The following is a 17,075-nucleotide window of genomic DNA, read 5'->3' as shown; positions in this document are numbered from 1 at the left end:
CAATTGTCTTAGAAGCCGTGGCATCACAAGATCTTTGGATATGGCACGCATTTTTCGGCTTACCAGGTACACTCAACGATATCAATGTTCTTGATCGGTCACCTGTTTTTGATGACATCTTACATGGTCGAGCACCTAAAGTTAAGTTCAAGGTCAACAACCACACTTATCGTATGGCCTACTATCTTACTGGCGGAATTTATCCAAACTGGTCAACATTTATCCAATCCATCCCACTTCCTCAAGGTCCTAAAGCCGAGAAATTTGCAGAAAAGCAAGAATCCGCCAGAAAAGATGTCGAACGGGCTTTTGGAGTATTGCAGTCGAGGTTTGCAATTGTTAAAAACCCAGCTCTACAATGGGACAAGGAAAAGATAGGAAAGATAATGAGAACTTGTGTCATATTGCACAATATGATTGTAGAGAACGAACGACACAGATACGCTCAAATAAATACTTCTGAGTTCGAATCAGGAGAGTCAAGCAGAAGTTCAAAGGTGACAACCAGAGAAAGTATTCATGTCGGTGATATGTTAGGCATGCGCAGAGAAGTTTGAGATCAAGAGAAGCATGCTCGTTTGAAAGCTGATTTAATGGAAAATATTTGGCAAAAGTTTGGTGATGAAGATGAATAAACTTTGTTTGTTTTTCTATTTCTCAATTTATGTAATCTACTCTTTTAATGTATCGAATAAATAGTTTTCAAAAATTTAATAATATTTTAAATATTTTATTCTTATTTTCTGAATAATTTGAATATTTAAAAAAATATATATTATTATTTTATTGTTATGAATACAGGATCATAACTATTCATGGACCCACAAAAAAATATTAAAAAAAACTTGTGAACGTTAGGAGGGTTCACCAATGCTCGTGCTCTTAGAGTTTGGGTTCTTTCGTTATGATTTTAATCATTTTCGTCTATTGTATACGTGTTTTAAATGGCAACTTGCTCGATTCTCTAGAACCGATTTTTTGTTGTTGATAGAGAGTGTTGTTTATTCAATATGCCTTGTAGGGTTCACTCTTTTCTGTTGCCATCAACTTGAAATAGGTTTTTGAAATCTAGATTCTCCTTCATAAATATGTTTTCTTTTTCAATGTAAATTGTATTTCATAGTTTCAAATAAATTAGATTGTTTATGCTTATAAAATTAATTTTCTGTACATACCAATATTATAAATATAAACCACTAAATTACAATTTTTGATCATCCATCTTCGTATAGTCACGCAATTTGAATTTTAATAATAATAAGTGAATTTCCTAATAAGTTTTCACAAATAATTTCAAAATAAGTGAAATTTAATCAGCAGATACGTATTTCTAATACATATTTGGTATTTATAATATAAGTGTAAAATATTACCAAACATAATTTAATAAGAAAAAAAAGAAGGTGTTCTTTTTCTTGACCTTTCAGTTTTGTCGTAGAGGTCAAAACCAGTGTCAATACGAATTTGTCATTAAATGCCTAAATATACTCTCTAATTAGGGCTCTTGTTTTTTTCTCCGAAATACATTGCATGCACAGTAATGTCCTCTAAAATCCAATTAAAGCCTAGCTAATTTAATGATAGATTAAGACACTAGTCCTTGCATGTGGTAATGATATGCAATATAATAATAATATAACGATAATATAATTGAGCAAGATAGGTAAAGCAGAGGAGCACGTATGTCCCTTCGACCGTCTTTAACGCAGATGCTTAGTGGGCTGGTTAGTGATTTTTTGATTTAAAAAAAAAGGAAAATGAATTAATTGGAGAGGAAACGATGCTAATGGGACACGTGTTGGCATGATGCGAGTTCGCGTCCCTTTCTATATCTCTCTCTCACGAAACACAAGCGTTTCTTCTGTATCTCTCTCGACGACTCCGTCTTCAATCTTCTCCTCCTCTCGACGAAATCGATCTCTCCTCGACGGCTCTGTGAGCAATTGACGATGATGTCTCCTTGTATCTCTCGCTCTCCTCGAAGCCTCCGTGATCAATCGACGGTGATGTCGCCTCGTCTCTGTCGCTCTCCCCGAAGCCTCCGTTATGATCGACGATGTTCTCTCCTCGTCTATCTCGCTATCCTCGACACCTCCTCGACGCCTCGTTGAGAAACATGCGCATGCATCTGTCCTGGTCTCCCTCTCTCCTCGACGACTCTGCGATGAATCTCTCGGTGTCTCGCGGTGTCGATCTCTCCGAGGATGAAGCTCCTTCATCTCTCTTTCTCGGCGTCTCGCGGTGTCGATCTCCTCGAGGATGAAGAATCACCCCGAGGATGAAGCTCCTCCATCTCTCTCTCTCGGCATCTCGCGGTGTCGATCTCCTCTCTCAGGCTCGGATCTCTCCTCTAGGTCAACAAAAGAAAGGTAAAGCTATGGATGTTGCCATTTAAGTGTGAATCGACCTTTGATATTTTTATTAGTTTGTTGTGTTTGTTCCTGCCTCAAGATTTGTCTGTCTTTGTTTCTCCAGATGGTCAGAGCTAGAGACGAAGGTTCGTCAAACAAGACGTCTACAATGAAGACAGGTAAAACTTCAACCCTCTTTGATCTGTCAAATGGTTGTTGTCTGAATTGTTTAAAAATGGATGAAATTGAATCGAGATAGTATCAACCGAATTGAGTGTCATGAATGGATGTTGTCTGAAATTTTTTAAGAGTTCCACAATATCATTTAGCTTCTGGTCTGAATTGAATCGAGTGTCATGAATGGATGTTGTCTGAAATTGTTTAAGAGTTCTACTATATCATTTAGCTTCTGGTCTGAATTGAATCAAGTGTCCTGAATTAGTTTTGTATCTGTTTGTTTGTCTCTTGAGGTATGTTTCTCATTGTTGTTTTGGTTTCTGTTTGTCTGTGTCATGAGCTCCATGGATGAAGATTCGTTAAAGAAGATGACTACAACTACATGATCGTTTGCAAGCAAAGGAGTGCATTCACCGGAGAAAAAGAGGTAAATTTTTAATATTTTTTAGTCATTGAAAGCTTGGTCTGTTTGCATTGGTTGGGTTAGGTAGTTAATGTATTTGATGTGGTTGCATTGATGTTGGTAATGAAAAGGAAATTGCTTTTGGTTGCGGTAGGTTGTTAAATGACTTGCTGTAGTTAAATGACTAGCTTTAGTTTGAATTGTCGATAATAAATGATTTGCTTTGTGTTTGATTATGGTTGTGAAAGGATAATAAATAGAAGTTAGATATATGCCAACTCCAAAACTGCTTTAAAACTTCTTCTTTCTCTTCTATCTCAAACAGATTCCTATCTGTTAATTCTCTCTTCTTTCACTTTCGAGATGGAATTTAATCCATTTATTGAGCCTTCAAACTTTGTTGAACTGCTTAGCAGTCAACAAAGTGTTTCACTATCTGAAGCGCAAGTTCCCTTCTATGGCACTCAAAGCACTGAGCCTTCAAACTTCGGTGAAGACAACCAAGCCTCTCGTAAAGAAAGAAGGACGTGGTCGCCAGGAGATGATGTTCTGCTCATTAGCTCGTGGTTAAACACGAGTAAAGATGCAATAGTAGGGAATGAGCAAAGGCTTAATGCATTCTGGAAAAGAATAGTTGTGTACTACAATGCTAGTCCCTCTGTTGGTGGCTGTGAAAAGAGAGAGCCAGCACACTGTAAGAATCGCTGGCAGAAGATCAATGACCAAGTTTGCAAGTTTTGTGGCGCATACGAAGCTGCGAACAGAGAGAAAACCAGTGGTCAAAACGAGAATGATGTGCTCAAACTAGCCCACCAGATCTTCTTCACTAACCATAATAAAAAATTCACCCTTGAGCATGCTTGGAAAGAGTTGCGTAATGACCAGAAGTAGTGCGAGCTGTCTACTGCTAAAAATGATGGAGGCTCCAAAAAGAGGAAGTGTGGGTATGTTTCACATTCAGCAAGCTCGAAAGCAACTGAAGTGGATTCCGGTGACGATGATGAAGCAATAACTCGTCCCCCGGGTGTTAAGGCAGCAAAGGCTCGTTCTAAGAAGACAATGAGTGATGGGAAGGAACTGTCTGAGTTTCAGACAATGTGAAACATTAAGCAGCAAGATTTGGCTTTGAAATCAAGGCTGTATAAGATGAAGTTACTCGACGGTCTCATTACTAAACAAGGACCACTAACGGATGTTGAAGAAGCGTTTAAGACTCAACTCATGAATAAGTTGATGTCTCCATAGATTTCGTCTCGGTTTGTTTGTCTTGTTCGACTGATATGTTTAAGTTTAAGTTTAAGTTTAACTCAACTCAAGAAGCATTTAAGTTTATATTTGCTTGTGTTGGTATTGTTCTGTGTTTGTGTTGTGGAGTTTGTGTTGCTTGTTCTCGTTGCTTGCTTAAGTCACATATGGAACTTCTTCTTAATATTTGTTGTTGTTATTGTACTGTGTTTCATGTGAAAGAGACAAAGAGGGAAAGAGTAAAAGAGTGCAATATTGGAAGAGTGGAAGTCACATGTTCTTGGAGTCTTGTTACATGTTCAGTGTGGCACGAGTCTTGTTGTTTCGTTGTTTCAAGTCACGAGTGTTGTTGTTTTGTTCCATTGTGTCACAAACTTTTGTAATATTTGGTTGTATCAAGTCACGAGTCTTTTTGTCTTGTATGTCACCGACTTGTATAAGTTTTAGGAGACTTGTATTATAAAGTAGTTGTTTCTCTCTAACTTTGTATTCACGATTGCTCAAGATCACATCTCTCTTTCTTTGTATCATTTTCAAAGTTCCTCAACATCAGAACTCTCTTTCTTTTTATCATCATCATCATTCCTCAACATCACAACTCTTTTTCTTCTTTTCATTTTCACGATTCCTCAACATCACAAGTCTTCTTTTTATCACAAAACAAGATCGTCGTTTTATCACTAAGTTTTTTAAACACCTTTTCACCTTCTCTTTCTCATGGCATCTTCTTCTCAAAACAATTTTGAAGATTCACTTGATGATGCATTTGATGAATATTTTGATCAACATTTTGATCAATATTTTGATCAAACATTTGAGAATTTTACCATTGGTCATCAAGAAGAAGCAAGAAAACAAAGAAAAAATATTGAAAGAAACCGTGAAGCGGGCAATCTTCGGCTGTGGAATGATTATTTCAGTGGAAAACTAACATACACTGATAATCTTTTTCGCTGACGATTTAGAATGAACAAACCATTGTTCATGAAAATTGTTGATCGACTCTCCAATGAAATGGAATTCTTTCGACAAAAACCAGATGGTCTCGGAAGGCAAGGTCTCTCTGCACTTCAAAAATGTACAGCAGCCATGTTTCTGTAATCATTGTTTACAGCAAGGATGATTTTAAAATTCTGAGTTGTAATGATTTGAAAGTAAGAAAGTACGAGATTAGCTGACGTCAAAGAAGAAAACTTGGGATCACCTGTTCCTCAAATTTCTGCGCCCCCACATTTTTATATTTCAAACCTTCACATTCACAAGTAAATTGAAAACCCTTTGCCCTTATAAAAATACGTCATATAATCAATTTATTTAATAGAATTCTAAAGAAGACTCGTCTAAGAATGGAAACATATCATACATAAACTAATTTATTTGAGAGTCAATGTTGAGAAAAAATATTTTCAGAGTCGCACATTAAATTATGTGGTAAGTTGTAAGTAGTAACACTCTACATTTGTATACTTAAGTATTTTTATGAAAGTGTAAGTATTATTCTCTATGGTATATATAGTGTTGCCGAGCATAGTTTCTAAGGTATATAATCTGACAAAATTTTCTAAGGTATATAATGTCTAGTCAAAACAATTGAAGGTTTGTTCATCATCAATAATGTATTCCTACCAAAAAAAAAATCATCAATAATGTATTGACGTTCTTTAACTCTTGATAACTAAAGGAAACTAAAATTACTTAACTATGTGATCGACTGAAGGCTGATGCGGTTGACGAATACCTCAGGCTCGGTGAAACTACTATTCGGTCATGTGTCGAACATTTTGTGGAAGGAATAATATATTTATTCGGCGATGAGTACCTAAGAAGACCAACACCGGCTGATCTTCAACGTCTACTTGATATTGGTGAGTTTCGTGGATTTCCCGGGATGATAGGAAGCATCGATTGTATGCATTGGGAGTGGAAGAATTGTCCCACCGCTTGGAAAGGGCAATATTCACGAGGTTCGGGAAAACCCACAATCGTTTTGGAAGCGGTGGCTTCGTATGATCTATGGATATGACATGCGTTTTTTGGACCTCCAGGTACCTTAAATGATATCAATGTTCTTGATCGCTCACCTATTTTTGATGACATAATAAATGGTCAAGCTCCACAAGTCACTTTCTCTGTCAATGGAAAATAGTATCATTTGGCTTACTATCTGACCGACGGTATTTATCCAAAATGGACAAATTTTATCCAATCTATTTCATTACCTCAAGGACCGAAAGCGGCTTTATTTGCTAAGCATCAAGAAGCTGTCCGAAAAGATGTCGAGCGTGTTTTTGGAGTCTTGCAAGCTCGCTTTGCCATTGTTAAAAACCCTGCACTTTTTTGGGATAAAGCCCAAACTGGGAAGATTATGAGAGCATGTATCATACTCCATAATATGATAGTAGAAGACGAACGAGATGGATATACTCAATTTGATGTTTCAGGATTCCAACAAGGAGAAGAAACCGGAAGTTCACATGTCAATCTCGATTTTTCCTCAAATATGCCTACAAATCTCGTCAATATGATAGGTGTTCGAACTAGAATCCGTGATAGGTCAATGCATGAACAACTCAAAGCTGATTTGGTTGAACATTTATGGAGTAAATTTGGAGAGGATGTAGACAACAGCTAAGTTCCGAATGCTTTTTCAAATTATTCTCGTTTATTTACTAATCTTTGTTGTTATGTTTTTATTTTCAAATATATGTTTTAAATTATCTTTTCATATGTTTGATATAATAAATAATTTTAAATAATTTTTAAAAAAGTTAATTAAGAACCCCTAATTAAACACCTACCATTAGAGCACACATTCTACTGCTTTCTTAACTTGAGTTCTTTAGTACTTGTAAAGTACAATTAATTATTTAAATAATCATTAAGCACTCCATATGGGGTGTGTTAGGGTTAAAGATGGTCTTATTGGTTCATGAAGACTAGGTAAATAGGTTATTACTCACTAACTACTCTATTTTACCTATCCTTTTTTATTCGACATATCTTCTTCATCTTTTACATTAATTAGACTATGTGACTAAGTTACATATGGTATCTTTTATCATAGTCCATCAAAACTAATCACTATCTATAATAGAAAATTAGTATACTTATATACACATGGCGAATTGGCTATACGTATTTAGCATTAAGTACTTAATAGTGGTACAACTGAAGCTGAATAAATCATAACCAAATTTTGATTTGGTTCAGACAGTTTGCAACCTATATTTTAAAATCAAATAATCTAAGATGATAAATTACTTGTTTCTGTAATCATTGTTTACAGCAAGGATGATTTTAAAATTCTGAGTTGTAATGATTTGAAAGTAAGAAAGTACGAGATTAGCTGACGTCAAAGAAGAAAACTTGGGATCACCTGTTCCTCAAATTTCTGCGCCCCCACATTTTTATATTTCAAACCTTCACATTCACAAGTAAATTGAAAACCCTTTGCCCTTATAAAAATACGTCATATAATCAATTTATTTAATAGAATTCTAAAGAAGACTCGTCTAAGAATGGAAACATATCATACATAAACTAATTTATTTGAGAGTCAATGTTGAGAAAAAATATTTTCAGAGTCGCACATTAAATTATGTGGTAAGTTGTAAGTAGTAACACTCTACATATGTATACTTAAGTATTTTTATGAAAGTGTAAGTATTATTCTCTATGGTATATATAGTGTTGCCGAGCATAGTTTCTAAGGTATATAATCTGACAAAATTTTCTAAGGTATATAATGTCTAGTCAAAACAATTGAAGGTTTGTTCATCATCAATAATGTATTGACGTTCTTTAACTCTTGATAACTAAAGGAAACTAAAATTACTTAACTATGTGATCGACTGAAGGCGAAGAGAAGCGGGAAGGGAATAAAAGAGAGAGCATGTGATGTGTTGGCATATATATATACACAATTATTTCCCAATCTGTCAAATTGAAGTGTTTACGATAAGTGTATTTTAATATTGTTTTCAGCGTTTTAGCATGTATTCGTTGTATCTATCTATTGTGCCTATGGCCCATACATTGGTACATTCCCTATTGAGTCGTGTAACTAGGTAAAACATGTAAGCTCTCGAATCTGTATATAAGGCGTGGCCTTCACATGTTAATACAACAAGAAAAACTTTAACCTCATTCTAGGTTTCTTATCATGGTATCAGAGCTTTGAAAATCTAAACTACCACAAGATTTTCTAGTGGTTCGATTCTTAAACCTCGTTTCTCTGCAACTTCTGCGATGACTGGAACAGAATCATCTCTCGTGTCTTCTGTCTCGAAACTTAGACGTACGATATCTCCGTATGATTTGACGTCTGGAGATAACCCTGGAAACTTGAACTCCAAGCCTTCGTTGTGTGGCCCTAACTATGATGAATGGGCGACCAATATCCGTTTGGCGTTGAAAGCAAGAAAGAAATCCGGCTTTGCTGATGGAAGTATACCTCAACCTCTCGAGGATTCTCCAGATTATGAAGACTGGTCAGCGAACAACGCCCTTGTTGTTTCATGGATGAAACTAACCGTCGATGAAAATTTGTCCTCGTTGATGTCGCACATTGATGATTCTCAAGAGCTTTGGACACATATCCAGAAGCGATTTGGAGTGAAGAACGGACAGAGAGTCCGACGACTCAAAACAGAGTTGGCGACATGTCGACAGAAAGGGTTGGCAATCGATGCTTACTATAGGAAACTCAATCAGCTGTGGAGAAGTCAGGCTGATTATCAGAAAGCCAAAACAATGGAAGAAGTACGAAAGGAGAGAGAAGAAGACAAGCTGCACCAGTTTCTTATGGGACTGGATGAAACAGAGTACGGAGCTGTAAAATCTGCACTTCTGTCTCGGGTTCCCTTGCCTTCTCTCGAAGAAGCGTATAACACACTGACTCAAGATGAAGAATCTAAGTCACTGGTGCAGCTCACCAAGTGTAAACACTTTGTGATCTGGATGTTAGTTTCGCGGTGTAAACTACATCCAGATCACGAAGTGTTCAACAAAACAGAGGACATGGAGCTGTGTGTGCTGACTGCGGCAAGAGTGGGCATACTGCAGAGACCTGCTTTCGTCGCATGATTGGTGGGAAGAGAGATCACGTCAGAAACAGTCCTCCTCATCGCGATACACAAGAACCGGTCGGGGTAATGACTGTCTCGGCTTTCGTCGCATTGGGTAGCCAATCACGCTGCAATCATAAGTCCGAACGCTCATGGTCTAACTGTCTCGGCTTCTCCCATGCAGTCCCACACACTGACGAATGCAAACATAATTGGTATCAGTGGTTTAAGTGATGCTCAGTGGAAGACATTGGTGCACATGCTCGACGAACGCAAAAACACATCTGATGAACGTCCTTCCGGTAAGCAATTCTTTGAATCTTGGATCATTGATTCTGGAGCTTCTAATCACATGACATGTACTCTGGAATTTTTAATAAACATTTATGAGATGTCTCCGGTCATGATTAAACTACCTGATGGCTGTTTCACTACTTCTACTAAACACGGTTGTGATCCTATGGGTTCTTCTCTACGACTCAGTGAAGTCTATTTTGTAGATGGTCTTGACTGCCATTTGATATATGTGTCTCAGCTCACTCGCGATAATGTTTGTTTAGTTCAAATGACTGATCAGATTTGTGTTATTCAGGAACACATTACTGAGATGCTGATTGGAGCGGGTAGGCAGAGGAATTGACTGTATTTATTTAGAGGAGTGGAAACTGCCGGAACGGTACAGCAGAGCAGTTGTTTGGCGATCACTGATTGGCACCGTCGCCTAGGTCACCCATCTTCTAAAGCATTGGAGTTGTTGAAGCTTTCTGATTTTAGTAATCTTGTTTTTGAACCTATAAAGTGTGACATTTGTATACGTGCTAAGAAAGCACGAGAGTCATTTCCTTTAAGCATTAATAAGACTAGTTTTGCTTTCGAAATGATTCACTGCGACCTCTGGGGCCCTTATCGCACTACTTCTATGTGCGGAGCTTGTTATTTTCTTACCATTGTAGACGACTTCAGTCGTGAAGTCTGGATTTATCTTCTTCCAAATAAGAAAGAAGCTCCAACTCATTTGAAAAAATTTCTTGCGCTTGTGGAAAGACAATTTTTGACCAAAGTGAAAATCATACGAAGTGATAATGGATCAGAATTCACTTGTCTCTCTGGTTTCTTTGCACAAAATGGAATTGTGCATGAGACCTCCTGTGTAGGAACTCCGCAAAAGAACGGGAGAGTTGAGCGAAAACATCGCCATATTTTGAATGTCGCTCGCGCATTACGGTTTCAGTCGGGTCTTCCGGTTGAATTTTGGGGCTACTGCATGCTTACAGCTGGGTATCTGATAAATAGAACTCCTACTGCGGTTCTTCATGGCAAAACACCTTTTGAACTTGTTTACAAAAGACCTCCTCCTCTGAACCATCTTCGTGTGTTTGGTTCACTTTGCTATGTCCACAATAAGAAACATAGAGGTGATAAGTTCGCAACTCGAAGCAATCGATCAATATTTCTTGGTTATCCTTTTACTCAAAAAGGCTGGAGAGTGTACAATATTGACACTGGAGTTGTGTATGTGTCACGAGATGTTATATTTAGTGAAATAGAGTTTCTGTATCTTGATCAAGTTTCTCCTGTCGAGCCTGAATCACTGGTTGTACAAGATCTCTCAGTATCTATCAGCGATGATGACTTGTTTGCTGAGCCTGCTCCTTCCCCATCATCCTCGGAACCAGAAGCTCCATTGGAGACAACTCTAGCTGCACCACCCGCGATAATTGTCGCCACTCCTCCTAGTTCTTTTCCTACCAAGAGCATATTACCACCTGCAAACACTACATATGTTGTTTTGAACTCAGAAGAAGCTGCAGTTCTACCTGATGAGAATGGTGTTGATATTGATACTCCACCACCTGAAATACTTGGGCGCGGACATCGCACCAAATGACCACCTACGAAGCTTGCAGAGACATTAGTTCACTCGCCACCTCCGTCTGCAACGCCTTATCCGCTTGATAATTTTTTTCGAGTCAAAGTTTTTCTCCTAAGTATCAAACATACGTGATGGCCATCACAAAAGGATACGAGCCTCAAAATTATGAGGAAGTTGTACTCGATGAGCACTGGTGCCTAGCCGTACGAGAAGAAATCGATGCTTGTGAAGAGAGCGGTACTTGGACTGTTGAAGTATTACCACCGGGAAAGAAAGCACTCAGCTGTAAATGGGTGTTTCGCTTGAAAATTAATGCTGAAGGGAAACTGGTCAGATATAAAGCACGTCTGGTAGTACTGGGAAATCACCAGACCGAATGAGAGGACTTCAATGAGACTTTCGCTCCGGTCGCAAAGATGATTACGGTTCGAGCATTTCTTCAACAAGCAGCTTCTCGTGATTGGGAGATACACCAAATGGATGTTCACAACGCTTTTCTTCACCGAGATCTTGACGAAGAAATTTATATGAAATTCCCACCAGGGTTTCGAACTGCTGACAATTCAAAGGTATGCAGATTACGAAAGTTGCTTTATGGTTTGAAGCAAGCTCCAAGATGCTGGTACGCAAAACTCGCTATTGCTTTGAAAGAGTATGGTTTTCAGCAAAACGACTTCGATCACTCTCTGTTTACATTTCAAAATGTAGATATAACCTTGGTAGTCCTCGTCTACGTGGACGACCTGATTATTACTGGAAGCAAGGTCTCTTACATAACCGAATTTAAGTCATACCTGAGTACTTGTTTCCACATGAAGGATCTTGGAATCTTACGCTACTTCTTGGGGATAGAAATTGCTCGAAATCCATCAGGGATATACATGTGTCAACAGAAATACGCTCTTGACATCATCCTAATACTGGAAGCAAGGTCTCTTACATAACCGAATTTAAGTCATACCTGAGTACTTGTTTCCACATGAAGGATCTTGGAATCTTACGCTACTTCTTGGGGATAGAAATTGCTCGAAATCCATCAGGGATATACATGTGTCAACGGAAATACGCTCTTGACATCATCACGGAAACGAGACTACTGGGAGTCAAACCAGCAAAGTTCCCACTTTACAACATCATCAGCTAGCTCGTGCCGACGGCGAAACACTACAGAACCCTACGTGGTATCGTCGCCTCATTGGCAAGCTTATTTACCTCGGAGTAACAAGACCAGACTTGTCTTATGTTATTCATATTCTGTCTCAGTTCATGAACTCACCGAAATCAGAACATTGGGATGCCGCCTTAAGGGTTGTTCGATACCTGAAACAGGGTCCGAGACAAGGGATACTTCTACGAGCCCATGCTCCTCTGATTCTAACGGCTTGGTGCGACGCTGACCGGGGCGGGTGTCCACTTACACGGCGCTCTCTTACTGGTTGGTTTATTCAACTTGGAGGTTCGCCATTATCATGGAAAACGATGAAACAATGTTGTCTCTCGTTCTTCTGCTGAGGCAGAATATAGGGCCATGGCTGACACTTTAACTGAAATCCTTTGGCTTCGTAATCTACTGCCTGCACTAGGCGTCGACTGTATCTCTGCAATCACTCTATATTCAGACAGTCTCTCAGTCATTCACTTGACAGCCAATCCTGTTTTTCATGCTCGGACGAAACAAATAGGTATGGACTGTCATTTTATACGAGATGAAATAATCAAAGGAGTCTTACAGACGAAGCATGTCTCCACCAAGTCACAGCTTGCAGATATAATGACCAAAGCGCTCGGACGCAAAGAATTTGAAGCTTTTCTTGTTAAGATGGGTGTTTGTAACCTGCGTACTCCATCTTGAGGAGGGGTATTGGGCCTATGGCCCATACATTTTACGTTCCGTATTGAGTCGTGTAACTAGGTAAAACATGTAAGCTCTCGAGTCTGTATATACGGCATGGCCTTCACATGTTAATACAACAAGAAAACCTTAATACAACAAGAAAACCTTTAACCTCATTCTAGGTTTCTTATCACTATCTTATTTATCTTCATATTATTAGTTAATAAACTTCGCATGTAAATTAGAGGAAAGATATGCTGAGAAAATCTTTCTAGAATTTAACAGAAAAACAACAAGAAGTCAATAACTACTCCGTGCTTTTACTCTCTTAACAAGATATATGTGTTTATGCGTGTGTGTGTACAGTGTGTAACATACTAGAATTGGGTCAATGATGAATTAGCTGATATTTCCATTTATATTGTGGAACTAAATCAACATTTTATAATGTAAAAGTATAAACAAAATTGCTCTGCTCCCTCGAGAAAATTTAGAAGATCATAAGAAAAAGAAAGATGTCAAGTTTAAAAAGGTATATGTAAAGGTACACTGTGCGTCTATAGTAATTATACAAATTCATAGATTGGGTACTGTTTAAGATTCCATTACATATTTCCAAAAGTCTGTATAAGAAATTAGGTGGCATCGGCATTGCCTGAGGTTTTCTAGGGTTTTTATCACTTTTAGATTGAAAATTTTGGTTGTCATCTAGTGACAGTGTACGGTTCTTTCAATGGTTGCTTTAAACGTAGCTCTCTTTTTCTTACAATGCCACTATTTCCATTTGTACGGGTATGTTTTTAGAGAAGCTTTTCGGTAATGAATATCTTGTAAACTCACATAACATAAGTCTGGTGGGAGCTCATTATCAAATAACCCAAATTGCATGCACAGTGAAATTAAAATCTGGAAAGAACGAAATTAACAATATATCGGACCTTAGTTGTTGGCGCTTCCAATTCCAACTATAATCAAATGGAATTCATAGCCCAATTAAAGTTGTATGCCATATTTTTTATTTTATGATTGTTTAAGTATTTAAAATTATTTGCATTCAGACATATTGTACACTTATATGTTTCTAATGTTATAACGTTTTATCCAACCTCCCATCATCATAATTTGCTTACATTACATGTGTCTAAATTACTTTTTTTTTTATCATCTACACCTCAGGCACACATTGTAGTAGACTTGAATCCATACTGTCACAATTGACGATACTAATAAAACCACTAGATTACGAATTCCATCGAATGTCTGTGTTTTATTTTTGTTAAAAAGAATGTCCAAGTTACTTTGTATATATAGTATACAATATACATAGAAAATAACTAGAAACTGTAACAAACATTTATCTTGTTTTGTCATTAACCCATTACTAACATATTCATGTTGTGTGTTGTATGACAGCATAATACCACACTACTACTAAACTGTTGAAATAGGTACCTAATAGTTCTGGTTTCCAATTTACATGAAAAATCACAGAGAAAGTTATTAACCATGTTCTGGTCAGTGTCTTGAGTTTTGTCTTCGATCAATATGACAACCTATATTACTATATGTGGAGCACCACTTGGTTTGGAAAAGTTACATTGATAGACGCAAAAAAAACCCTAAAAATATATAGATGATACATATCTTAAATCATGTTCAAAGAAGAAACAATGGGCAAGAAACATCTTCACGCATGAGTTGCCAAAAATGTCACAGTCTCAAAGGCACACTTATGCACTAGTTGTTTGCCCCCACAAATCTTTTCTCTGCTTCTCTTTTTGTTGATAGTGATTCCCCTGTCTTCTCCCACCCACCCCAATTTTTCATTATTGTATCTTTCCTTTTTTGTCAATTCATCACTCTAACCGGAATCAATTTCGATTTTAGAATCGGTTAAGAAGTTGTAAACTGGTTTGATGTACTATACGTTCACATGATAGCAGGTGTTTAGTTTGTGCTCCGATGATCGAAGTTAGGGGTTGCATGGGTGCGCGTTTTTAAAATAAGTGGAAGACAAAAATTAAAGTTTATTCGGTTTCTGCAATATAAATGTTGACTACACATTCATCGAGTCTATGTCACGAAAAGAAAGACAAAAAATTTAGACTGCACCGGTCAATTGACACCACAGTGACAAATAATTGTATACTTTAACCGATTATAAAATATCATCATCCGGTATATTTAAGGAGGAATTGCAAACGTAAGAAAACGAATTGTGGCCTAATGTACGTTTCTAGATCCAAAGATGGCATTCAGCAAAATCTACAGATAGTGAATATAAAATCATTATACAATATCGAAAATTTTGATTTAGAATTTTCTTCATAACTCAAAATTATCATTGAGATTTTTTAAAAAATTTCTAAAGAATAGAAATGTAGGGTGAGGAAAAAATAGCTCATATTTCATTTTCTTATACGGGCCCGATACACCTCAGCATTTTCTTATTTACTTAACCCAATCAGCTTTTCATATTGGGCTTAGTTGGGTGCACTTTACATAGGCTAAACTGACATAAGCCTCGCCTGTTCACTCGGGATTTATTGAGCCTTACTTTACTATCTGTTTCTTATATTGACAATAAATAAGTTTCTTTTTGCTTTCATCGTCACTTTTTATTTTTTACTCGTATTATACTAATTATACTTCCCATTTGTCACTAGTCACAAAAGTAATCACACGTTTGTGTGATCCTTATTTCTTTGTCATCTTTTATCGTTATGTTAATTTCCAAACTACTAGTAGGTTGATACTTCCAATTGTCAGTATTTATTAAAGAATCAACTGATCTTTGAAAGATGTGGTAGGTTTAGGTCCAATCAACGTGATTTTATAATATAAAAAGTTCACTACCTACAAAAACAATTAATCTACCTGTAACTTTTCTGAAATACATTCTTTGCAAATTAAGGTCTTTCACTTTTTAGGAAGCTTCGTGCCAACAGACCTCTACTTGTTACCTTGGACCACTCGAGATCGACTGCTTTGACCTTTTGGCTTGTCATAGGACGTTTTATTTGGTCGGTACAATCATAATCTCCAAAAATATCATTTTAGTCACACTTTTATTTTCTACAACTATATACTTTTTTTTTTTTTGGTAAAAGTTACAACTATATACATTGGCTAACTAAATGCGAACTCGTGTCCGTAAATTACTATAGTAGCGTAATGTATATTTTTGTTTATTCGACTCGTGACTACATATATACCATGCATGGTTAGTCGTAGAAAAAATTATAGTAACATGGTGGAAGGTTAACTTACAAAAAAAACATGGTGGAAGTCAGTTTTATCATATATACATACATACATACACACATTATTTTTAGTATGCACGTATTGATACATAATTATGCAAGGAATATCCGTATAACAGGCAGCATATATTCTCAGTTTCCCACCACTATCTCAAATTTCATTTTCAGATAAAAAAGTTATGCTTTTATTCATTTCATACTATATACTATAGTAATTAATGTCACTAATGATTTCATGAATACTAGTAATAGTTGATGAATATTATGATGCTACCACTGACGAAAATAAAATCGCAGAACAGAGAACATGTGGTTCGAGTTCATCTAGAAGACGTGACTGAATCATGCAAAATAATATATGCGTAAGTACGAATCTTCTTGATACGGATATTGTTGCTTCTCTGTCAGTTTATAAAGTATCACTTACAATATATACAATGTGAGAGAGTGACAAAAGAACAAACTATATATTCGACGTGGCTTTTTATAATGGATAGAGTTAAATTATAGAACTAAATGAGAACAAATTTCTTTGATATATACACCTCATATCTGCGATAGAAACTTGGATATTGGTCTATTGATTCTGTTTGTTTCTTTCGTCCGACTCTTGAAGAGTTAAAAGGTTCTTTTGCATTGTCCTTTCACATTTTCTAAAGCTCAAAACCTTTAATAATAATAGTTTGATGTGTGTTTATTTGATTATACAATCATATATTGCGCACACCTCATAAAAAGGGAAAAAATTGAACATAGAAAATAAATAAAATATATTCAATTTTTTTTTCTTGGTGTAAAAATATTCAAAGTTCTATTAGAAAAATTTGACATAAATGGTTGTATTCGAATTTTACAGATTATAT

The sequence above is a fragment of the Brassica oleracea genome, chromosome C4 (genome assembly GCF_000695525.1).
Source record: "Brassica oleracea var. oleracea cultivar TO1000 chromosome C4, BOL, whole genome shotgun sequence".
NCBI lineage: Eukaryota > Viridiplantae > Streptophyta > Magnoliopsida > Brassicales > Brassicaceae > Brassica > Brassica oleracea.
This window is presented reverse-complemented; position numbering follows the sequence as displayed.